At 54.6% G+C, this 23,470-nt stretch overlaps 1 protein-coding gene and 1 pseudogene across 2 annotated transcripts in view; one reads left to right on the top strand and one right to left on the bottom strand.

Annotated features, from left to right (window-relative positions):
- GDPD5 (glycerophosphodiester phosphodiesterase domain containing 5) overlaps positions 1 to 23,470 on the top strand; it is a 91,293-nt gene that overhangs the window by 7,855 nt on the left and 59,968 nt on the right. Inside the window, exon 1 of one of the 2 annotated variants that reach the window (XM_036426227.2) lies at positions 3,320 to 3,613. The exons of the other annotated variant lie outside the window; for it this stretch is intronic. The gene's annotated coding sequence lies outside the window, so the exon portion shown is untranslated. Of the gene's footprint in view, positions 1 to 3,319; positions 3,614 to 23,470 lie in introns of those variants that run through there. 2 annotated transcript variants of the gene reach the window in all.
- LOC118712474 lies at positions 7,259 to 7,754 on the bottom strand (annotated as a pseudogene).

The following is a 23,470-nucleotide window of genomic DNA, read 5'->3' as shown; positions in this document are numbered from 1 at the left end:
CTCTCTGTTGATGTTTTTCTCTCTATATCCCTCTCCCTTCCTCTCTGTAAAAAAAAATCAATAAACAGAAAAAAAGAGTGTGGGGCAGGAGAGGTTTCAGTGGCACCTGTGCCCATGGCTCTTGAACTTGGCTGCACACGTTAGAATCATTTAGGAAACGTGAAAAGTCCTTCCTGGGCCCCGCCCCGCAGTCCGGGGCAAGTCGTAGGCCGCCGTGGTTGTGTGAGGTGCCCCAGGTGATGTTGGTCAGCTGTCAGGAATGAGAACCACGGGCCTCACTCTGCATGCCGCCCACAGCATCCACCACGGTCCCTGCCCACCTCGTGACAAGGAGCTCATTGTTTCCAGATGCTCCCTCTGTGTCTGCGTTCCCTGGGCCCTCCCTGCCTGGGGGACCAGGGCGGTGGGAAGACTTCACAATCCCATGCTCTTGGGTTCCCACACTCCTCCGCTCTTGGCTTGGGGGTCTTCTTGGAGCCTCGGTGTCCTCATCTGGAATTAGGAGTAACAATCGTCCCTCCCGAGAGGGTCTCAGAGACCGAGCAGGCCTCACACAGAAAGCAGGAGCGTGGTGGCTGAGTGTCCACACTGCGCACCAGGAGAAGGCAGAGCCCCGCAATGCCAGCCGCACTCAGACCCTGGCCTCCCCGTGTCCTGGCCGCCTGAGCGCGGAGTCTGAGAGATGCTGCTGGTGGGGGAGGGAGCAGCACCCAGTCTCGAGGCCCCTTCCTCCTGCCCCCCTTCTCTCTAAGAGATAAGACAAGACAGCGAGCATTCTGTTTTGCCTGGTTTTGTTTTAATGGCCAAAGAGTCAGGCTCTCCTTAACAATGAAGCCTTGTCCGGATCTGTTTGTTTTCCCCAATTGGACACCCAACTGCACCGCCCGCTTGGGGCCCCCAGCCCCCCTACCGCACCTGGAAGAACGTCAGAGGGTTTCTTTTTCATCGAGGGGAGGGGGCGGGAGACACTGGAGGCCTCTGTCTGGCCCTCGCCAAGAATTGACCCCAGTTAAGGGAGCTACCTTTGTTGGAAGCCAGTTGGCAAAATTAATTCCAGGTAGCTACCAGGATGGGCTCTGGGGGCAGAAGAACTTGTGTTGGAGTCTGGGCTTAGTCTCTTTTTGCAACCAGACCCTGGGCGAGTCCTTTTTTTTTTTTTTTTTTTTTTTTAAGAAATTTTTAAAAATATTTTTTTATTGATTTCAGAGAGGAAGGGAGAGGGAGAGAGATAGAAACATCAATGATGAGAGAGAATCATTGATTGGCTGCCTCCTGCATGTCCCCCCCTGGGGATCGAGCCTGCAACCCGGGCATGTGCCCTTGACTGCAATCGAACCTGGGACCCTTGAGTCCGCAGGTGGACGCTCTGTCCACCGAGCCAAACCAGCCAGGCTATTGCAGCTTTTTTGGCACCCGTGTTTCCTCCTGTAGAATGCATACGTGGGTTGCACCTCCTTGGGTTGTTCTGAGAAGCCAGCGCAGTGCTTGGTGGGTAAAGCTCAGTGCCTGCCACATGGTGAGCCCTCAGACACAGTCCACGACCTTCCTCGTTAGGAACTGAACTCTGGCCCTGCCCCTCCCGTCACTGGCAAAGATCCTGCTCCATGCAGCCAGCATGCTCCACGTGCGGGGTCAGGCCCAAGCTCAGACGCAGGCAGTGGAGGCCTGCTCCACGCATCCTGTGTTTAGAGCAGGCTCTGAGGCTGTTGGTGGTGGTGCTTGGTCTCCTCTCTCTGGCCCAGCCCAGGGTGAACCGCTCAGGCCATAGCAGGGAGCAGACACACAGAGGAGAGTAAGCGCCGGGCCAGGCAGCCCCTGGGAGCCGTTATGGCCCCGGCCGGAGTGCACAGGGAGGAAGTGGTTGGCTCTATGGCAGGGGCTGTGGTCTGCAGTCAGGGAATCAGTCAGCCCAGGAGAACTATCGGGAGAATTAAACCTCAACTATTTTTCTTCCTTCCTCCCGTCTACCACTGGGCCTTCCCCACTGGGTGAACCTACTCAGAAGCCAGAGGCCTGGAGCCCAAATCAGTCTACTGAGATGAGCCCTCAAGTCCCCAAGCAGGACGGAGAGGGGATCTGGAAAGGCAGACAGGAGGCATTGCTTACTCTGACGGTCAAAGGCTGTGGCATCCCTGGTCCCACATCCGTAGGATTCAGTTTAAGCATCATCTGTTGTTACCTGGGTGTTTCTCGTATGCCCCCACCCCAAAGACAAGCCAAAGCTTTCCAATTGCCACAGCCCCCTCAGGGAGAGGAGTTCTGGGGTACCCAGCCTTCCGTCTCTGTCTCTCCAGAGGTGCCTTAGCGGCCCTTCGAAATCGGTCTCCAGGTCCCCACCCACTGGAGTGTCCATCACTTCACCCGGCTCTGCCACCACTGGCCCTCAGAGGCCCTGGCTGTCAGTTTTCTCCAGCCTGATCACCTGACCAACCTGCGTCTCTGTCCCTCTTCGTCAGGCAGTATGGAGCAGTGGTTGGAACACAGGTTCTGAAAATAGACTTTCTCCTGAAATCCTGGCTCCACCATAATACGGCTGGGGAACAACAAGTTCTGTCTGTGCCTTGGCTTCCTCATCTTTGCAGTAGAGATAACACAGAGCAGGGGTGTTGCCTAGATTAAATGAATGCGTCCTAGCCAGTTTGGCTCAGTGGATAGAGCGTCAGCCTGGGGACTGAAGGGTCCCAGGTTCGATTCCGGTCAAGAGCACATGCCCGGGTTATGGGCTCGATCCCCAGTGGGGGGTGTGCAGGAGGCAGCCGATCCATGATTCTCTCTCATCATTGATGTTACTATCTCTCCCTTTCCCTTCCTCTCTGAAATCAATAAGCTTTTGGCTTTTTAAAATTATTTTTTAATATATTGATTTTTTTACAGAGAGGAAGAGAGAGAGGGATAGAGAGTTAGAAACATCAATGAGAGAATCATCGACCAGCTGCCTCTTGCACACCCCCTACTGGGGATGAGCCCGCAATCAAGGTACATGCCCTTGACCGGAATCGAACCCGGGAACTTTCAGTCTGTAGGCTGATGCTCTATCCACTCAGCCAAACCGGTTTCAGCAATAACAATATATATTTTTTTAAAAACCTTAAATGAATGAACTAACGTAAAGTGCTTAGGATGGGCCAGCCTTCATCGTCACAGATAATACAGGCAGAACCCCAGACACAGTGTGGCGGGACCATGAGTAAGAGGATGGGGCTGTCCCCACCCTCAGCCCGGGTTCTGCTCCGGTGACGAGGCGGTGACAGTTTCTCACCGCCTTGCCACGCTGCGCACACTCCCCTGTCAGCCCTCCACGCCCTCCCTGCAGCCTCTCCTGCAAACCGCGTCCTGGGAAGAGGGGCTCATCCTCCCGAGCTGCAGTTGGACGAGATGTCCCCACGCTCTGCCCCTGAGTCTGCCCCAGGAGCCGGGAGGGAGAGGACTCAGGTTGTCCCTGCCCTGGAGGCTGGGGGTGGCGGGGAGTGGTTGGGGCACAGTCCAATGCTCTTCCTCGTGGGGCAGCTGCGCAGCCACGAGCAGGAGACAAGCCAACACCGAGGAGCTCAGAGGGGAATGAGAGAATTCGGGGAGCTTCACGGAGAAGGGATCTTCGGAATGAGGCTTGAAGGTAGGCGAGGACCTCAGCTGGTCCACAGTGGGTGTGAAAGGCCCGGTCAGAAGGGGGAGAGTGAGGGTGAAGCCGGGAGGCATGGCCAGAGGCTGCAGCAGGAAATGGCGTGAGCAGCACGTAGGGGACACAGCAGGCCCTCAGAGGTAGAGCGGATCTGGAAAACACTCGGCTTTCTGGAATCAGGCAGGCCTGGGTTTGAATGCTGGCTGAGTTCCTGGTTGTTCTGTTTTTGTGTTTTGTTTGTTTACTGTGGGCAAGTGGCGTGGCTTCTCTGACCCTCCGTTCCCCCGTTTGTAGAACGGGCTCGGCCCTCACAGGCTGGGCAGTGACTCGGTGTGCTGAGTGAGGCTGGAGGCAGGCTGCCTCTCCACCTGCGGCTGCAGAGAAGTCAGGGACCCACGGGCCCCTCTTGGTCCATGCTTCCTCCCCAAGGTGCAGCCTGCTCTCTCGAGTGGGGCAAAGGTCACGGGGAGGCTGATGCCAGGTGAGCTCAGGTGCCCCAGCTCAGGGCTGGCGCTGGTGTAGCCACCGTGTGTGTCCTGCTTGTGTCTGGGTGGCTGCTGGCAGCTCAGGGGGTCAGCCCTGGGCCCACATCAGCTCAGGACCCCCAGAATGAGCCCTGCCGCCTGAGCTCAGAGGGCCCCACAGCAGCCTGTGCAGACCAGGTAAAGGGGGTACGGGGCCCAGGAGTCCATGTTCGTGTTGCTGGGATGCTGGGGAGAAGATGTGTTGGGGGCACATTGCATGTAAAGCTCCCATGAGGCCCCAGGGCATAGCGTTTGGGGAGCAGCGGGGCAGGCCCAGAATGCAGAACCCTCTCTCTCTAGCTGGCCACACTGCGCTCCCTCTCCTGCCTGCCGGTGCTCCGGCATCTCCAGCAGCGCGGGCCGGGCGTCTGGGCAGACGCGGTGAGATGCCCTGGTGGCTCAGAGGCCTTCCTGGGAAGCAGGTGTGCGGGCTCGCAGCAGGTGAGCAGCCTCAGGGGAGTCAGGAGGGAGTCCCCATGGCATCTGGGTAGGCTGTGCATCTGAATCCTCAGCAGGTGTCAAGTGGTCACCAGTGAGGCAGTGTCTGGTGTGGGAGGAGGCTCAGTGGGCTGCGAGGGGATGAGCTTGGACCCCCCACAGCCGGGTCCCTCTCCCTAGGAAGAAGTTGGCCAAGGAATGCGGGAGGTGGAGGGCTCAGGAACCCCGGAGCCCTGGGCTGCCGCCAGTTCTGAGTGCTCCTGTGAACTGCAGTATTTGGTTTCAGGGAGGAATTAAGACTTCTCTCTTGTTGGCTTTGGACACATAATAGTTTGCCTTTTATGAAGTGCTTTCATATTCACGATGTCACCGAATCCTCACGGCCGTCGGTGAGAGGCAGCGTGGGACGTGTTAGGGGGAGGGCAAGTGGGGAGGGAGCTCTAGAGTCAGACAAACCTGGGAGTCAACTCTGGCTCCCACCAACCCCCTCAGGCAAGTGAGTAACCAGCTGTTTGCTCATCTGTGAAGGGGACAATCACCCCCCATAACAAATAATTAACAAATGCCGTCTAGCCGGCTGTGCCCATTAGGGGAGATAAGGTCTCTGACCACTGATTCCGTGCCTGATACACTGTGGCAGATGCCACGATTTTTTATTATCAGCCCATTTTACAAATGGAAAGGTGGAGGCTCAGGGAAGGAAGGCGACTTGCCCGAGATCACGTAGTGATCTAACGTGCCCCTCCAGGCTTCCTATCTGTGGCTTTTTCCTCCAGCACCACCTTCTCTGTCCTCAAGTGACCAGGTAAACTGACCCCCTCATCTCTCCAGTCTTCAACACACGATGCTGTCTGCAGAGGCCTTGTGCCCAGCTCCCCACCTAACAGTGCTTGCCTGGCACACAGTAGGCACTTAAAGTATGTCTTCCCTGTGCTTGATCATGTTGCTAAGTTGATGTAAAAACATAACAAGTATTTTTCCAGGCAGCTAAGGCTTGTGCCCCTAAGCCTTCCTTCTGCTCCCTTATCCCCTTTAAAACCAGCCCTGGAATCATTTTAGTTGGAAGCCTTCTGAGAAGGATTGACACCTCCTTCCTCTGCCCTACGCTGACTGGGCTGGCCGCTCAGGGATGGGCTTTGGGAACTCGGGGGAGCTGAGACTCTGCCCCGAATGCCTGGACTGCAGCACCTGCTCAGCAATAGTTTCTGCCTTTCAGGCCTCTGTCTCTTCTCGCCCTGACCCTTCTGTCCACAGACTTGCCTCCAGCAGCCCAGCACCTCCTTCTTCTCCCTTCTTACGTGTGTGTGTGTGTGTGTGTGTGTGTGTGTGTGTGTCCTTCCTAATTTGATGCTTCTACCAGTTGAGGACTGAGAAATGGGACAATTGAGTTTGTTAGAGTTGTCCATCTATTAATTACCTATTCAGCCAGCCATTATTTATTTTTTAAATATATTTTATTGATTTTACACAGAGAGGAATTGAGAGGGATAGAGAGTTAGAAAAGTCGATGAGAGAGAAACATTGACCAGCTGCCTCTTGCACACCCCCTACTGGTGCTGTGCCCACAACCAAGGTATGTGCACTTGACCAGAATTGAACCCAGGACCTTTCAGTCCTCAGGCTGACGCTCTATCCACTGAGCCAAACTGGTTTCGGCTCAGCCAGCCATTATTATTATTATTTTTTTTTATAAAATATATTTTATTGATATTTTACAGAGAGGAGGAAGGGAGAGAGATAGAGAGCTAGAAATGTCGATGAGAGAGAAACATCAATCAGCTGCCTTTTGCACACTCCCTACTGGGGATGTGCCCGCAACCAATGTACATGCCCTTAACCGGAATCGAACCTGGGACCTTTCAGTCCGCAGACTGAGGCTCTACCACTGAGCCACACCGGTTTCGGCTCAGCCAGCCATTATTGATCCCAGGTCTTGCTAGGGATTCATCTACCCTTCCACCCATTCACCCATCCACCTACTCACCCACTCACCCACCCACCCACCCATTCACTCACCCACTTACCCACCCATCCACTCATCACCTGTCTACCCTTCCATCCACCCACCCATTCATCCTTCCACTCACCCACCTGCTCACCTATCCATCCACCCATCCACCCACTCACCCATTCACCCACTCACCCATCCATCCACTCACCCATCCACCCACTCACCCGTCCATTCACTCACCCACCCACCCACCCATCTACTCTTCCATCCACCCTTCTATCCACCCACCTCCTCACCTATCCATCCACTCACCCATCCTCCCAGTCACCCATCCATCTACCCACCTGTCCATCCACACACCCGTCCTGATTGAGCATGTCTGCAGCAGCTTGTGATTAGTTAAGACATGACCACGCACCAACCTGGCTGTGAGGCAGGGAAGTAAGGATGTGCACAGCAGACACCAGGTCAGGTCTTGATAGTTTGTAATCTGCCTCTGCTTCCACCACCACACTGAATCCTTACGACAGCCTGAACATAGCATCATCCCCATTTTGTAGCCGATGGAGGCAGAGCCCAGCAGGCTGCAGTCCCTGCGCAGTAGCTGGCAGTGAGCACAGTCCTGCAGTTGGAACTCGGGTCTCCAGCCTGGCCCGTTACCTGTTCCCCCTCCTCCTCCTCCTCCTCCTCCTCCTCCTCCTCCTCCTCCTCCTCCTTCTTTTTTACTTAAACAATGACTTTATTGCTCGAGTACATAAGATATTTTATGCAACCGGTGCAGAGGCTGTGGATGACTCATATTTCCAATTGGGGGCAGGACTTGTTTGGTCTTATATAATATCGAGCCAACAGGTGAATACGGCTCTCGATCAGAATCAGACGGAATTTAGCATCCTTATCCTTTCTGTTCCTCTCAAGATGCTTTCGAATGGCAACAGCTTTCTTAATTAAATGCTAGAGATCCTCAGGAAGATCAGGAGAAAGCCCTTTAGACTTAAGACTTCTCAAGATCTTATTGCTGGTCACAAAACATACTTGTGCAACGCCGTGCAAGTCTCACACCCATCTGTGAGGGAGTCAGGCCCTTCTTGGCCAGTTTGTAGATCTGCTCCTTCATGTCATCAGACATCAATTTCAGCCAGGAGGGGACGCTGAGGTGGCGGTAGGGCAGAGCCGACTGAGACAGGCCCTTACCGGGAACGCGCATGCAACCCATGACGGTGGCAGACTGGCTGTCACCTGTTCCCTCTTCTGCGCTCCATCTGGGACCTGCATGATGCCCCATTCATTTTCTGCTTCTGTCACAAAGGATCATTGGTGGCTTCGGTCAGACCTCTGCCTCCATAAAATGGCCAGCGCAAGGAAGTGTGACCTTGACTGTGTGCCAGTGCAAGCATCCTTTCATGTCCACACTTTGTCTGGGATGGGCCTGGCCACACCATCTAGTACGCGCTTCCCAAGCTGCTCTGAGCAGTCCTAGCTCCCTCGGGTGGTAGCAGGTCCTGGGACAAGTGGGCGTACGGGGTCTGGAAGTCACAGCAGGACTTCTCAGGGCCTTTACTGTGCTGACATGATGAGAGGGTCCCCAGCAGGTGGTAGAGTGTGCCGCCAGCCTTTCCCAAGCTTGCTTGAACATGCAACTCCAGGGTCACGGCGCCCGTGGCCTGGGACTGATTAGAGAAAGCGCTCGAGGAAGATAGCAAACCCTCACTTTCCCTTTTGAACACAGAAGCCTCCAGCTAGCGCGCGCGTCTCCTCCCGGGGCTGTTTGATTTTGAGATGACTGCGGGGAGCAGAGTTTGGCCCCAGGATGGAGCTGATAGCAGGGGAACGCGGAAGGTGGACATAGTTGTATTCTTTCATCCACCAAACTAACGAATCTCAGCCATCTACTGCGGGCCAGGCACCCAGCCAGCATTTGGAAATGCCAAGATAAGTCTAAGAACCTCCCATCTCTTTTCCCCGCCCAGCCCGCCAAAGGTTTTTAAAGAAAGACAAATGCAGACATGAGAAGGAAGAAGTGATTGTGTACACGGTGCTGGGTCTCCGTGGTGGGTGAGTAGGGGATACGTGGAAGCGTCGTGCCCGGTTCAGAGGGGAGTGAGCAAGAGGGTTCCAGGAACACCCCGCCCGGGCAGAGTGCACCGTGTTGTAAGGGAGGTCAGTCGTGTGGGGAGGCTCAGGAGAGGGGGGGAGGGAGGGAGGCTTCCCCTGGGATTAGCCTGAGCTGGGGGGTGTGGTGGGGAGGGGAGGCGGGAACTTGAGTGAGGCTTACAAAGAGGGCAAAAGTTACCTGTGTGTGTGTGTGTGTGTGTGTGTGTGTGTGTGTGTGTGTGTGAGATGGGGGTGGGGGTGGGGGGAAGGGGTAGGCAGGCTCTGGCCAGCCAGAAGAGCAACAACAGAGCAAAGGTATAGAGGTGACAAGGGTGAGGAGGGGGGCAGTTTACATCTTCAAGACACTGTAAGGAGCCCGGGTGGTGGGGGCAGAGGGAGGAAAGCGGGTGTCTTTGAAGTGGGGCTGGGGGAGCTGGCCTGGGCAGATCCAGGGTCCGAACTCTGGCCAAGTGGGTGCCTACCTGACTGGGAATGCCTTGAAGGCCAGACCATGTCACACTCATCCCAGACCCGGCTGGCACCTGGTAGGGCTGGACCCTTCCACTGGGGGGGGTGGGGGGGCCTTGGACAAGTCCTGAGTTCCTCCTGTGGGGCCAGGCCCCCAGCCCACCCCTTTCAGCTCGGGAAGGCTCTCAGGGATTCTTTTTTTTTTTTTTTTTAATATATTTTATTGATTTCTTTTACAGAGAGGAAGGGAGAGGGATAGAGAGCTAGAAACATCGATGAGAGAGAAACATCGACCAGCTGCCTCCTGCACACCCCCTACCGGGGATGTGTCCATAATCAAAGTATATGCCCTTGACCAGAATCAAACCTGGGACCTTCCAGTCCGCAGGCCGAAGCTCTATCCACTGAGCCAAACCGGTTTCGGCTCTCGGGGATTCTTGCCCGTGTGCAGGGGAAGACCAGACTGTCCCTCAGCCCAGCCTCCGGGTTCAACCTAGTGGACCCTGGGTGGGGGCAGCCCGTTTGCAGGGTGGGGGTCAGGCGGGCTCTCCATTCTTTCTTCCTTCAGCAGTCGGGGTGAGCTCTGAGCTCAGGGTGAAGTGCCCTGATGTCCTCGCGGATGGCTCTTCTAAGTCTGTGATTGGGGGAGCAGGGCCGTGGAGCCAGGCTGGGTTGGGGGTTGTGCGCATGCCCCAGAGTGGTGCTGGGTAGGACGTTCCGCTTCTTCTCGGTGATAATGGGCAACTTGCTTCTCCTCTGAGCCTCATTTCCTATCTGCAAAATGGGCGCAACAATTAACTCCCACACCAGGCTTTTGTAAGATACGAGGTTGAATTCGTGAAAGCACGCAGTAAACTTGACTTACCACACGTGCATGGAAGCAGTTCTTGTTGGTCATTATCCTTATTGGTCGAGTTTTCACAATCCCTGAGGCCTCTGGCCCACTCACCCCTTCCCCGAAGTGCTCCCTGGTGACAGCGCGCTGTTCTCCCGGTGGCTTCTGCTGGGCTCATTTTATCCGGGCCACCGTGACCGGAGGCCATGAATTATGTACAAGCTGCACACACAGGTCAGGGTGTGCTTTGCATGCCTGTGTCCGTGAGCATTTAAACAGCAAGGGAACCAGCCTGCTGGGTCCTGGGACAGATACCACCCCCTCCCCCCACCACATCCCGAAGGCCTGAGGAGCATTAGGCTTGGCCTCTGGGGAAGTGTGGGGAGCCCATGGCAGGAAATCCTCCTCCTCCTCCTCATCTGTACTGCTGGGGTCCAACAGGGTTTGTCCACACGCAGGGGACCGTGGCCTGTGTCCCTCATACCTGGGGGTTCGGGGGAGGGGGACCCTGGGCCTGAGGGGCAGAACAAGGAGGTCACCTCTCCATCCTCTCCACCTCCCCGTTGGTGCCGGGAAATGTCAGTCAGGGCGACTCCGATTTCTGGCATGGACGTGACTTTATTTCAACAGGGCCTGGGGCCCCTGCTCTGGGGGGCCTGGAAACCCTCACATACAGTGCCTGGCCAAAGCTGCCCTGCCCAGGATGGGGGAAAGGGTACAGGGCTGGGCCCTGCCCAGCATCCTTTCCCCCAGAGATCCATGGGTCCTTCTCATGCCCTTGTTCCCGAGTGGCTCCTAGATGGCGTCCTAGACCCACCAGTGTTGGGGTTGAGGGCAGACAGCTGGGCTCCGCTGGTACCTGGAGGCATCACAGATGTTTCCTCTGCTTGGGTTCATAAGGGGGCAGAGGAGAAGGGACAGGGAGCAAGCAGAGAGAAGGGTGTAATGGAGGATCGCTGTAAACTTAAGCAGTTTATTGAGAAAAGGGTCCAGTGAGCATCAATTCTTCACCGTCTTCCAAAGGCCTGGCACACCTGGGTTCCTGTCCCCGATCCCCTGTGCAACCTTGGATTTCTGACATGGCCACCATGAGGCTCAGCCTAGGCCAGTGGTCGGCAAACTCATTAGTCAACAGAGTCAAATATCAACAGTACAATAACTGAAATTTCTTTTGAGAGCCACATTTTTTAAACTTAAACTTCTTCGAACGCCCAGGCCGTGGTATTTTGTGGAAGAGCCATATTCAAGGGGCCAAAGAGCCACATGTGGCTCGCGAGCTGCCACTTGCCGACCACAGACGGGCCTGGGCCAACCTTGCAAGGTTGGTGTGAGGTTGAATCAAACTGCTCAGTGGGTGGGACACCCAGTAGGGTGCCTGACACACAGTAGGCCACTGATTTGCAGAGAGGACCTCATTCCAGCTCAGAGCAAAGCAATTGGTTTATTAGATAGCTCACCTGTGGTCTCCCTAAGCAGGAAGGAGGAAATTGCGCCTGAGCTCCTTGAATGGTCAGAACAGTTTAGCTATTTCTCAAGCTATGACTCCACGAGGACCCTCCACCTCACTGGGGCGTGGGGAACCTCCCTCTGGGGCCAGGCGAAGCCCTGCAGCCAGGCAGCCCTGGGGGTGAGTCCTGACTCTACATGGTTGCCTCTGACCTAGGGTAAGTCCCTAAGCTCCCTGTGCTTGAAAAGGGAGGTAAAGGATACCTAACTCTCAGCTCCGTGAGATTCAGATGAGAAATTAATATCTATGAAACTCTACTGGGGAGCCCTAACTGGTTTAGCTCAGTGGATAGAGCATCGGCATACGGACTGAAAGGTCCCAGGTTCGATTCCAGTCAAGGGCATGTACCTTGGTTGTGGGCACATCCCCAGTGGGGCATGTGCAGGAGGCAGCTGATCGATGTTACTTTCTCATCAATGTTTCTAACTCTCTATCCCTCTCCCTTCCTCTCTGTAAAAAATTCAATTAAAAAATATCTATACACACACACACACACACACACACACACACACTCTACTGGGGAGCCCAGCTGGCATGGCTCAGTGGTTGAGCATTAACCTATGAACCAGGAGGTTGTGGTTCGAATCCCAGTCAGGGCACATGCTGGGTTGAGGGCTGGAGGAGGGCATACAGAAGGCAGCCAATCAATGATTCTCTCTCATCGTTGATGTTTCGATCTCCCCCTCCCTCTCCCCTTGTCTCTGAAACCAATAATAATAATATATTGAAGAAAAGAAAAGAAAAAAACTCCAGCCGAAACCGGTTTGGCTCAGTGGATAGAGCGTCGGCCTGCGGATTCAAGGGTCCCGGGTTTGATTCCGGTCAAGGGCATGTACCCTGGTTGCGGGCACATTCTTAGTAGGGGGTGTGCAAGAGGCAGCTGATCGATGTTTCTCCCTCATCAATGTATCCCTCTCTCATCCACTCTGTAAAAAATCAATAAAATATGTGTAAGAAAAGAAAAATACTGGGGTGGGGGGTGGGGGGGAAGGAACTGATACACACAGTAGGTTCTTGATGGAGTCCAAGTGGGAGACCTGGAGTACAGGCAGGTGGCTCCGGAAGCCAGGCCCGGGTTCTCCGTGAGAACAGTGAGCGGGGCCTCATTTGCTTTCCTTCACGGGACAGCTGGTGAAGTCGCCTCTGAGTGAGAATTCCTGACAGGTGCCCTTGTGCACGTTCCTGACATGTCAGAGTCAACCCTTGCCAGACCATGTGGTGCTCAGCTGACCCGCTTTGGGCACGCGGGAATCCAGGGAGGGATTCCTGGCATCAGGGGCTCACTCTGCAGCCTCCTCCTGTGGGCCTCAGGCTTCAGTCCGGTCACAGGGAAGCCTACCACCTTCTTACGTCTGTGATCGCCCCCCAGGCCCACACTGCTGGGGCTGGCAGCACTGAGGGCTGCGGGGAAGGACTGGCCCCTGCTCGGCTAAGAATAGAAGGCTTTGTGTGACTTAAGCAGCAGCCTGATCATATCGGCCTCCCGGCCAGGCCCCAGGTAGCTTATCAAGAAGGATCTGGGGCCGTGGTGGGCCCTCCTGGGTGGAGGAGGGAAAGGGGGGTTGAGGTGCTGCAGGGCTTTCCCTGGACTTCTCTCTCATCTCCACGTGATGGTGATTTTTGTTTTCCCATCTGGTAAGACTTATTGCTCCTCCCTTCTCCCTGGGGCCGGCTGGGGATCATCACCAGCATTCCTGGGGGAAAATCTCCTCTGGGAAGAGTTCGAACAAACAAACTGGCTTCTGAGAGGAACAGATTGGTGGAAATGGCTTTGTCTTTGAGGAGAAAGCCAATGTTGGCAGCCAATTATTATGCACCGACTGTATGCTAGACCTGAGCACAGCATTTGGCGTCCTTGACTCGGCTAACACTTGCTAGGGTGCTGTGGGCAGTGTCCTATTCCCACGATGCAGTTGAGGACACTGAGGCCCAGTTAGTCCTTGGCAGACCTGGTATGGGAACCAAGGACTGTCCCGCCTCATTACTTTTGGGGGCAAAGGATTCCTGAGTCAGGGGAAGGGGTGAGGGTCAGAATTTTTAGAGAGAACCCTGGGCATGGAGGACGTGGTCGCTCTGTGCAATAGATCATGCTTTGCCTTATGCTGGAGTCTGTTCCACTTTTTGCCAGCCCGGAGTAGGGGAAACATCACAGGGTTGGAAGAGGAATGATGATCCTATCACAAACATGTAGCAGGTACAGATACCTGTCTGTTGAGTTGGAATGGATCCAAATTTTCTCTGTGAAGTAGGAAGAAAGTGCTCCAGGCAGGTTCATGAGGCTGTGGCTCCTGGCTCCTGGTCCCCCCCTCTGGCGCCTCCCTCCCACCCTCCCCTCAGAGATTATTCCCCATGTGAGAATGGAAAGGAATTCTGAGTCACCTTCTGTTAGTCCAGATGGGAAGACTGAGGCCCCACAAGGAGAGGGACTGGCCCAAGGTCACACAGTAAACGGGCCTGGGAACACATAGTAGGTGTTCAAGAAGTCCCTTCCTCCGGGCCAATGCCTGCTCCCCTGTGGGGCACTGCTTTTGTACGGAGACCTGGAGGGCCTGGGATGGGCTGGGAGGTGGAGTCAGCTGGGTTCCGGGAGAGAGGCAGGACCCAGAGGCTGGCACCTCTGCCTCCGGGGCCCCAGACTCATCCGTGCTCACCCACATCCTGCTCAGCTCAGATGCCCCCTTTTCTGTAAAGCCTGCTTGGACTCCTCTCCCTAATATTCCTCCTAATCTCTTTCTACCCCAAGAATGGGAAAAAAAAATTTTAAACTGTGGTGAAAAGCACATAACACAAAATGTACCATCTTCATCGTCTTTGTGTGGGCAGTTCAGTAGTGTCAACTGTGTTCACGTGGTTTCACAGAAGTTCGCTGAATTTTTTCATCTTGCAAAACTGAAACTCTACACTCATTAAGCAACAATGTCTTCCTCCACCTGCACCATCCCCTGGCAACCACCGTTCTACTTTCTGTTTCTGTGTTTTGACTGCTTTGGAGACCCCCTATCCATAGGCTCACTCATGCAGTATTAATCCTTGTGCACTGGCTCATTTCACTTAGCACGATGTCCTCCAGGTTCATCCATGGTTGCTACACGTTTAGAGCCTGTGACAAGAAGTCCTTCTTTTGTTGTGGTTGAATGATACCCCATTGCGTGCCTATACCAGATTTTGTTTATTCATTTGTTTGTTGTTGGCCACTCGGGTGGCTTCCACCTCTTGCTATTGTGACAGGGGTGGGAGTTTGGAAGTTGAATGGGCCTGGGTTGGATCCTGGCTTCCAGCATCACTTGAGTTTCGAGTCTGAGTCCTTCGTCACTTGCTAATGTGTCTAATGGGGTTGCTGGCAAGGATTGATATTGTGCATGTGAAAATGCCTGGCACGTAGCAAGCTCCCAGTGAGTGGTAGGTAGGATTTATTCTCATCATCCACTTTCCTTCTAGGGTCAGATCCCTTTGGGGTTTGTAGAACCGTGGATTATTGGACCCACATACCCAAGCTCACCTCAACCCCATCCAGGGAGTCTTAGAACAATGCAGTTAAAGAGCACCTAGGCCTAAAGAGGGGCAGGGACTAGCCCGAATTCACACAGTCAATGGCCATGCCAGGATTAAACCCACATCCCCAGCCTCACAGCCTGGGACCTTCCTGGTGCAGTCCCCAGGGTCCACAGGTCTCAAACTGAGGAGGGACTGGCTCTCCAGGGGCCTGTGTCTAATTCTGCAGCATGGAGAGCTGTGGGTAGCGGGCATCTCGGGCTCATCTCTGCTGGGCACAGGCAGGTGGCATCCACCAGGCACCTCTGGTCATCTCCTTAGCCCATGGCTACGGACAGTGGAGCTGCCGCAGGATGCAGTACGAGGAGCTCGCGTCAAACTCATTTGCATTATGCAGGCCTAGGTCTGAGTTCCCTGCGTTGCACCTGGGAGGCCATCCTCGGCTCCTGTTCACTACGTTTTCCTTTGCCTAGTCCTTCCCTCCGTCATTTGTTCTGAACCTCTCCCTGGGGCTTGCTGTGGCCTGGAGACAACCCGTGGGGGCGATTAGTAAGACACGATAGCGAATAGTGTGGATTCTGGCACTAAATCCCCTGGGTTCAAATCCTGGCTCTGCCAGTGGCCAGCTCTGTGACCTGGGGCAAGTTGCTTAACCTCACTATGCCTCTGGTTCTTCTCTAAGTTGGGGGTAATGATGCTCTAGTTGCTATTGTTGCCTAACAAACCACCCTGACACTCACTGTCCTGCAGCTCCGCCATGGCTTGCTCACGGCATGGCAGCCGCAGAGCAGTCAGACTGCGCACACCATGGCTCAGGGCTCCAGCAGGAATGTCCCGGTGAAGGAGGCAGGAGCAGCAGCACCTCTGAGGACCTGGCCTTGGGAGTCTTTAGTGTCGCTTCAGCCGCTAGTCCCCAACCCCAGATTCAAGTCGGGGAGACATAGACCCTGGCTCTCCCGAGGAAAGAGTGTCAGGGTTATTGTAAGAAGAGCAAGTGGGAAGGGAAATGTGGCTGCAGAAGTGTCTGGGAGTACAATCTGCCACAGTCCTGAGAATTGGATGAGTCAAAACACGGAACTGTCTAGAACAGCGCCTGGGCATTGTATGTAAGAGGTGGTTGTATATATGGCCAAAAATAAGGATGGTTTTGAGCCTATGTAATTTACTGTGATGTGCTGACTGTAGGGCCTGACTCCCACTACAGAAGCCTGTTCACTGAACTGCAGCCTTTCCCATTGGGTATGGGGGATCTATAGGAGTTCACCTAGCAGAGACAAGTGAGCAGGTATTCCGTGCAGAGCAAACTTGAACTCACCGTGTAAGGTGGTAGATTTGTTGAGTTGAGTTTTCTTGGGGGCAGGGAGAACTTAGCTCCGGGTGGCTGGAGCCCCCCCTGAGGTGAGCTGGGGGAGGCCAGGAAGGTGAACTGAGGCAGGATAAGGAAAGTTTTTTGCATACAGGGTCCCAGGCAGTCCTTAGCTTTTTCTCAGGCAGCCATGTGAAGGCCTGGAGTGCTCTGAGGAGCCACTTCTGAAGCAGCATCAGCGGGATGGGGAGGTATTGGACCGCTTTTGTGGGGGAAAAGGAGTGGACTTAGAGGGGAATAGGGAGAGGTCAGGCATGATGGGGCTCAGACCCAGGTGTGTGCCTGGGGCATTTGCCTCGGCTTTGCATGCGATATGCATACCCACCCTGGCGCGCTTTCCCTGATTTCCAGTGTGACACTTTGCGATTTTTCTCTGCTCAGAGCAGCGCTCCTGCAGGGGAAGGCAGAAGGGCTGGAGGATGACTGTCTCGAAGACAGTTGAGGAGCCTGACACCCAACCCTGGGTTAGCAGGCAGGGCCTCCTCTGCTCCCTCCCTGGTGGAGAATAGCTCTCACACCCCTAATGGTCTCCCCTTCCAACACTCCTCCCTACTCTGCAGTCCTGCAGGGTCCAGATGGAACAGATCCTATGGGTTGTAATTCCCAGCTCCCCTCACCACACAGACGGGCAAATTGAGGCTCAGGGATTGCTCCAAATCCCGTAGTAAAGGGGCCAGTATCGGGCCTTCATGTGGCTGCAGCCAGATGCAGTGGCCCTGAGGGCTGCGTCCAGTGCAGGTGGGGACAGGTGCTCGTCAGGGGCAGGGTGCCTCCCTGTTAGACCCCCTCCCCCACCCCATCTTTCCCGCGGGCCCCTTGCATGTGCAAGAGGAGGGCTGAACCTGCCCAGCTACAGCTCAGAGCTTTTAGGATCAAGATCCCTCCTTTTCCCAGCCCTCGTCCTGCCTTGCCTCCCAGTCACAGCTCAAGTGTCCCTTCCGAGTGAGCGGCATCAGAGAGAGAACTCAGCGCCGGTGAGGTCACTAATCCTCGGCCAGCCCTGCTGAGCTGTGTTCTCCTCCTCCTTTCACAGACAGAAAACCATGGCTCAGAGAGACGAGGTGACTTCCCCAGGGCCACACAGCTGCTAGCCCTGCTTTTCTTTCCTAAAAGCATGTCCCCAGCCACGACCTTCCTCTGGAGGGAGTCCGGCTGTCGAGGGTAGCTGGGAGGGAGCTCAGGTGGAGTGGCGGGCATCTCCAGGTGGCTTAAGATGGGGAAGGGAGGAGAGGTTTCGGGGGATGTGATGGATTCCCATTTGGCCACTGTGGGTGTGTGACTCCTGTGGGGTGGCCAGGGTAGGATGACCTGAGGTTCATGGGGTAGACTGACTGGCCTTGAGCTTGGTCCAGGCAGAAGCGAGTGGTGGGTGATATCGCCCAAGGAGAATGTGAAGGACAAGGGAGGGGCAAAGCTCACTCAGGATAAAGAGCAGCAGCATGGGTCCTGGACAGAGAGAGAAGCCATCTCGAGAGGAGGAGAGGGGGAGAGGGGGAGACTAAGAGGGAATAGGGGAACCCGAGCAACTGGTGTCCTGGAAGCCACGGAAGGACAGCGAGGCCCACAGTGTCAGGGAGGATTGGAAGCTGTGGTGGAGCTTACTCACAGGGAGGTCATGATTGAACTTGGGGACAGAGAGTGGTTGGCTCTGCAGCAGGTGGGAGGGAGGACGTGGAAACATGAAGGTAGACAGCTCTTTGGGAAGTTGGGATGAAAAGGAAGGAAGGGAAGGGAGTGCTGGAAAGGGCGGAGTGGGGAAACCTGGGTGAGACTCAGGCCTGTTTCGTGCTGCCTGGAGAGGGGAGAGGAGATGCAGGAGGCAGGGGTGAAGGGAGAAGCCGAATCTATGAGCATCCGCCATGGTCCTCTGCATGAAGGGGGCTCCCAGAGGAGGTAGCTCTTGCTGGAGGGATGGTTATGGGACGCAGGGGCACAGGCGGTGGCACGGTGGCTCTCAGTCCCGCCCTGAGCTCCGACAGGCTCCACAGGGCTTCTGTCTACTGGGTGGGGAGGACCCAGGGCCCTCACTGTCGAGACTTTTGACGTCCTACGAGGCAGGCGCTGCACCAAGTCAGAGCATCCTCATAAACTAGGTTCCAGCTCAGTGATGGAAGCTCAGGGCTGGGCTGGCTGGGCCTGCAGTGCTCACCAACATGGTGGCTTCATAAAAGCTTCAAACGAGAAAGGCCTGGGAAGGTTGGTCCAATTCCAATGAGGCCATGGCTTCTCCCATCCCTGGCTCAGCTCCCAGCGATGGGGAAGCTCTTCCTCTGGGTCTAGCCTCAGCCTCCCGTGCTGCGCGTTCCCTCCCGGTGAACTTGCTCAGCCCAGCTCCGCGGAGCCAAGCCCGTCAGCCGGCCACTTGAAGTGGCGGCCAGTGTTTTTACAACTTGTTTTCATGAAGCTGGTTTGAAGTCTCCCTGCATTCCCAGAATGTCAGACCCGCCCTGATTCACAAGGGTTGACCAAAACAGTGTGGGAGCCAACAGAGGAATCCGAGGACTTAGTCATCCCCCCTTGGACCATGTGCTGGTTCTCCTCGCTTTTCTTCCAATTAAAAAAAAAAAAGAAGAAGAAGAAAAGAAAGAAAGTAAGTGAGCTCAGATGGCCAGGATGGAAGGCACTCGAGGATGTAAACAGGCTCAGATGCTGCTGGCGGGCAGGGCTCCGGCCTCAGGCTTTGCCCTGGGCTGACCTCGGCTCAGGTCTCGCCACAGGGGATCTTGGACAACTCTGTCTCTGAGCCTCGCTTTCCTCGTCTCTGAAATGGGAAAATTAATGGCACCTCCCTCATCGTTTGGGTGATACAGAAATAGACCCTGAGACCAGGATTTATGTCAGAATGACTCATATCAGAAGTTTTCCAGGAAAGGGGGGGGGGAAAATTGCTATGGGAATAGGAAAAAGAACCAGGAGGAGAAACAAGAAAGTGATTTCAAGCCAAACCCCTCGAGGGAAACTTAGCTTAGTGCCCAGAGCTCTCCGGACACGCAGCCAGGCCCGGGCCAGGGGCAAGGGCAAGGGCAAGGGTGTGGGACTTAGACCTCCACCCACCGGGTACTGGTAAAGGGGCACTTAGAGCAGTGTTTCCCAGAGTGTGGTACGTGTACCCCCAGGGGTACGGGAAGAGTTTGGTAGGGGTATGCGTTGCACCAGAGTTTGGTGGGGGTATGTACTGCACTGTGCTTAGCTGCGCCTAATTCTACGTTCTCATGAGTACGAGGGGTACTCAGCATTATGAAAATTATAGAAGAGGTACACTTATGTCAAAAATTTGGGAAACACTGACCTAGGGGATCGCTGGGCCGCAGGCAAGGGGATTCCAAGAGCCCGAGGGCAGGCACACACTCACCTGTGCAGGTGTTGGCTGCTGGACAGGACCACACAAGCCAGTGTCCCCCAGAACTGTAAGAGGTCCCAAGAGATGAGGGTGAGGCACAGCAGAGCCTCTCCTGAGGGTTAGTGTGCGGATCATGTGCGGTAAAGCGTACACGGCGCTGATGGTGCAGAGCCTGACATGGAGGAAGCATCTGTCAGCCGCGGCGCTTCTCTCCTGTCAGGAAGAGGCTGCGGAACGGGTGTCCTGGGGCCGTGTGGTCAGGGAGAGGCAGGCCCTCTGAGAGCTGCCCTGTGTCTCCTTTGCTCCCTGAGCCCCAGCGACTCCCTGTTCCTCAGCTTCCAGAGGCGTATCCCCACCCAACTCCCCCGCCCGGCAGACTAGGCCCCAGCCCCCAGGTTCTTCCCACAACGTGGCTGAGGGCCATCTCCCCAATTCTGCCAGGCTGAGCTGGTGCCCTGCCATAGCCCCTCCAGGGAGGTCTGCCTCCGGGCCTCCCTCACCTCTGCATGCACAGCCCGGGGTGGGTTGGTGAAGAGCAGGGGATGGATGGCACAGGGCCCAAGGGCAGAGGTCAGGGCCATGGAGGCACGGAGCCCTGTGGAGGACATGGAGGCCCCTGGGGCCCATCCCCACCTCAACTGAATTTGGCTCTTCTGCCCAGCCCAGCCCAGCCCAGTGTGTCTCCTGTGCTTTTTTCCAATAGAAGGTGCTGAGGGATCACTTTAGAAGTTGTGTCCGGGAATGAACAAATGGAAGTTGTGCTCCCAGGACTCTGATGGCTTTAGCGGGTGATGTCAGCCTGGGTTGGCCCTGATGGAGTCTGACCCAACCCCTCTCTGGCCTCCCCCCGCCCCATGATGTCACCAGGAATGTCACCCATGGCCTGGCTTCCCGCTCAGGCCCCTGGGATGTAGCTCTGCAGAGCATGACAGGCCCGGGGTCCAGTCCAGACTCTGTCACTTGCTGTTTGACTTTGGCCGCGTCTCCTTCGCTCGTTGAGTCTCCATGCGCCATGTTTCTGACCAGAGTTGTGTCTGCGCTCACCTAACTCCGATGCTTTCGGCACCGCGTTAACCCCGTCGGACGGATCCCCAGAGCGGTGAAGAGATCTGCCCGTGATCGCAAGGTGACAGGGCCAGGGTCTGCTCGCGGGTTACATGAGCACCTTACCTGCTATGTGCTCCGGGCCCCCTGCCCGCATCTGACCCAGAACCTGAACTAACCTCCCAGGGGCCGTGTGAACAGAACCAGGTGCCCCAGTGGTCAGTCCCTGCTACTTAGTCATTAGCTCATCTGACAGCCATTTATTAAGCACCAACTATGTAAGGCAGTGGTCGGCAAACTCATCAGTCAACAGAGCCAAATATCAGCAGTACGATTGAAATTTCTTTTGAGAGCCACATTTTTTTAAACTTAAACTTCTAATGCCACTTCTTTAAAATACACTCGCCCAGGCCGTGGTATTTTGTGGAAGAGCCACACTCAAGGAGCCAAAGAGCCGCATGTGGCTCACAAGCCTGAGTTTGCCGACCACAGATGTAAGGGATTCTGTGCTCAGACGGGTAGGGTCCTGCTTTTTCCAGGCTTAATGTAAGGCTGTGCCCTACCCGAAGCTGGAGAGCCGAAGACCCAGGGTGAGGGAGACAGACGGAGGTGGCCCCAGAGCAGGCTGGGAGTGGCTGGCCAGGGCGGTCGGTGCAGGGGAAACAAGTTTGCTCACTCCCAGGTATTTGTTGCTGCCTGTGGTGGGTCCCTGCTGAGTAAGGCTGGAAGATGGCTTTGATCCACAGCAAGGCCCTCCGGAGCCCCTCCTGGCTCCTGCCTCCCGTCCCACCTCCTTTGTTCACGCCTTAGCTAGCACCTGTACACAGACCTTAGTCACCTTCAGCAGAAGCTCTGTCTGTCCACGGGACTCACACACAGAGAGCTTAGGATTGGGTTTATGTAGTCTAGACTCGTTTGGGAATCAGAGTATGAGTCCTGGCACTGCCACTTATTTAGCTGTGCCCTTGAGCCCCCGTTTTGTCATCTGTAAGAGGTGTTGCAATAGGAGGCCAACAGGAGTACGCAAGAGGACAGACAGAATCTGGGCGTTGTGCGAGGCTGTGGCCAGCCCTCCATCAGTGGTGCTCAGGGCATAGAGGACGGGCTCTGCATGTGCCAGGCTGAGGAGGAAACACAAGAGAGACGGAGTGAGGCCCTGATCTTATGGCTCTGCATGCACAGTTTACAAAACCCTGCCATGTCCCCATTGCTGGTTTCCTCCAGGCATCCCATGAGGCACTCCGGGCCGGTTGCAGAATCCCCGTCTGACAAACGAGGACTGTGAGCCTAAGGAGGAGGCTGAGAGCCCAGCTCTCCTGGCTCTCCGCCTCCTGCTCTCTCCTCGACACCCCTGCCGCCTCCGGAATCCAGCTCCTGCCCACGGGAAGCTCTTTGTGAAAGACGCCAGGAAAGCAGGGTGGTGGGCAGGTGAAGTGGAGATTTGTCATCCCAGATGTCAGGGGGCTAAGGGTGCCTTCTGGGCTTTAGCATGAAGGGGGTCACTGTGACCTGCAGAGTGAGGGGGGCACGAGGTGGGCGGGGGGAGGGGGGGGACTGCGTAGGGGTGCAGAGGAGGAGAAAAACCGCTGTGGGAGCCTAGAGGTCACACACCTAGCCTGGTGGCTGGGTACAGAATTTGGATTTCCCCCAATATCTACAAAATCTTTTAAAATTTAAATGTTTAATCTCTAAATAATTTTATTTTAAAACTGTTATTTGTTCATTATGTTGGGTATGCTTTTAATCTCCATAATACTTTCAAGAAAAACAATTTTTTAAAATATAAATTTTCGGGGACCCTTTCCCCCTCCTCACGTGGGAGTCTCTGCTGTGAGATTCTTTCCCTCTCCCCATGTACAAGTCTGTACTTGTTCTTCAATAAATTTCTACCTTTGCTATAAAAAATTAAATAAAATTTCTTTACATTTAATTTACATTTTTATGGGGGAAAAATCAAATTCTGTACTCTTTAAATATAGTTGCATTTTATTTATTTTTTAATATATTTTATTGATTTTTTACAGAGAGGAAGAGAGAGAGATAGAGAGTCAGAAACATCGACGAGAGAGAATCATCGATCAGCTGCCTCTTGCACACCTCCTACTGGGGATGTGCCCGTAACCAAGGTACATGCCCTTGACCGGAGTTGAACCTGGAACCTTTCAGTCCACAGACCGATGCTCTATCCACTGAGCCAAACCGGTTTGGGCTGCATTTTATTTTTGACCCTTTAGATTACTACCATCAATGCAAATCAAATGATGTGCAAATCATCATTATAACAATGTAAATATAGTGATCTCGCTAAAATGAAGACAATAACGTACATTTCATGAAATAAATAATGTATGAACTATGTCTTATTACTCATCTGAACATCACCAGCCCACCGTCAAAACACCCAGCTGAGTAACAATAATTAAATTCAGTCTTCCTTGGTATTTTGTCACTTTCAGTCATATAAAACCATAACTTTACATGTGCATTTCAATTTACCTTATGCAGACGTAGTATTTGTCAAGAATGGGAGATTAAACTATTTTATTCAACAGTTTCAAAAATATGACAAAGATGTTTATATTTTTGCTCTGGGTTCTGCACAGTTTGGGCCAGGCCTGCCTGTCCACTGCCTGCCCCCTGGCTCTCACTTTTGTGGGGAGCAGGCCACCCATTGAGCACCATCAGCTCAGTGGCCAGCCAGCCCTGCCTTCCCCAGAGGCTGCCTTTCAGAAAGTCCAGGGCAACTCACATGCCCTCAAGGGCAGTGACCAGGACTTGCCTGGCATTTCTCA

This window comes from Pipistrellus kuhlii, unplaced genomic scaffold (genome assembly GCF_014108245.1).
Source record: "Pipistrellus kuhlii isolate mPipKuh1 unplaced genomic scaffold, mPipKuh1.p scaffold_m20_p_9, whole genome shotgun sequence".
NCBI classification, from domain to species: Eukaryota; Metazoa; Chordata; class Mammalia; order Chiroptera; family Vespertilionidae; genus Pipistrellus; species Pipistrellus kuhlii.
Note: the sequence above shows the minus strand (reverse complement) of the source record. Positions and strands in the feature narration are given on the sequence as shown.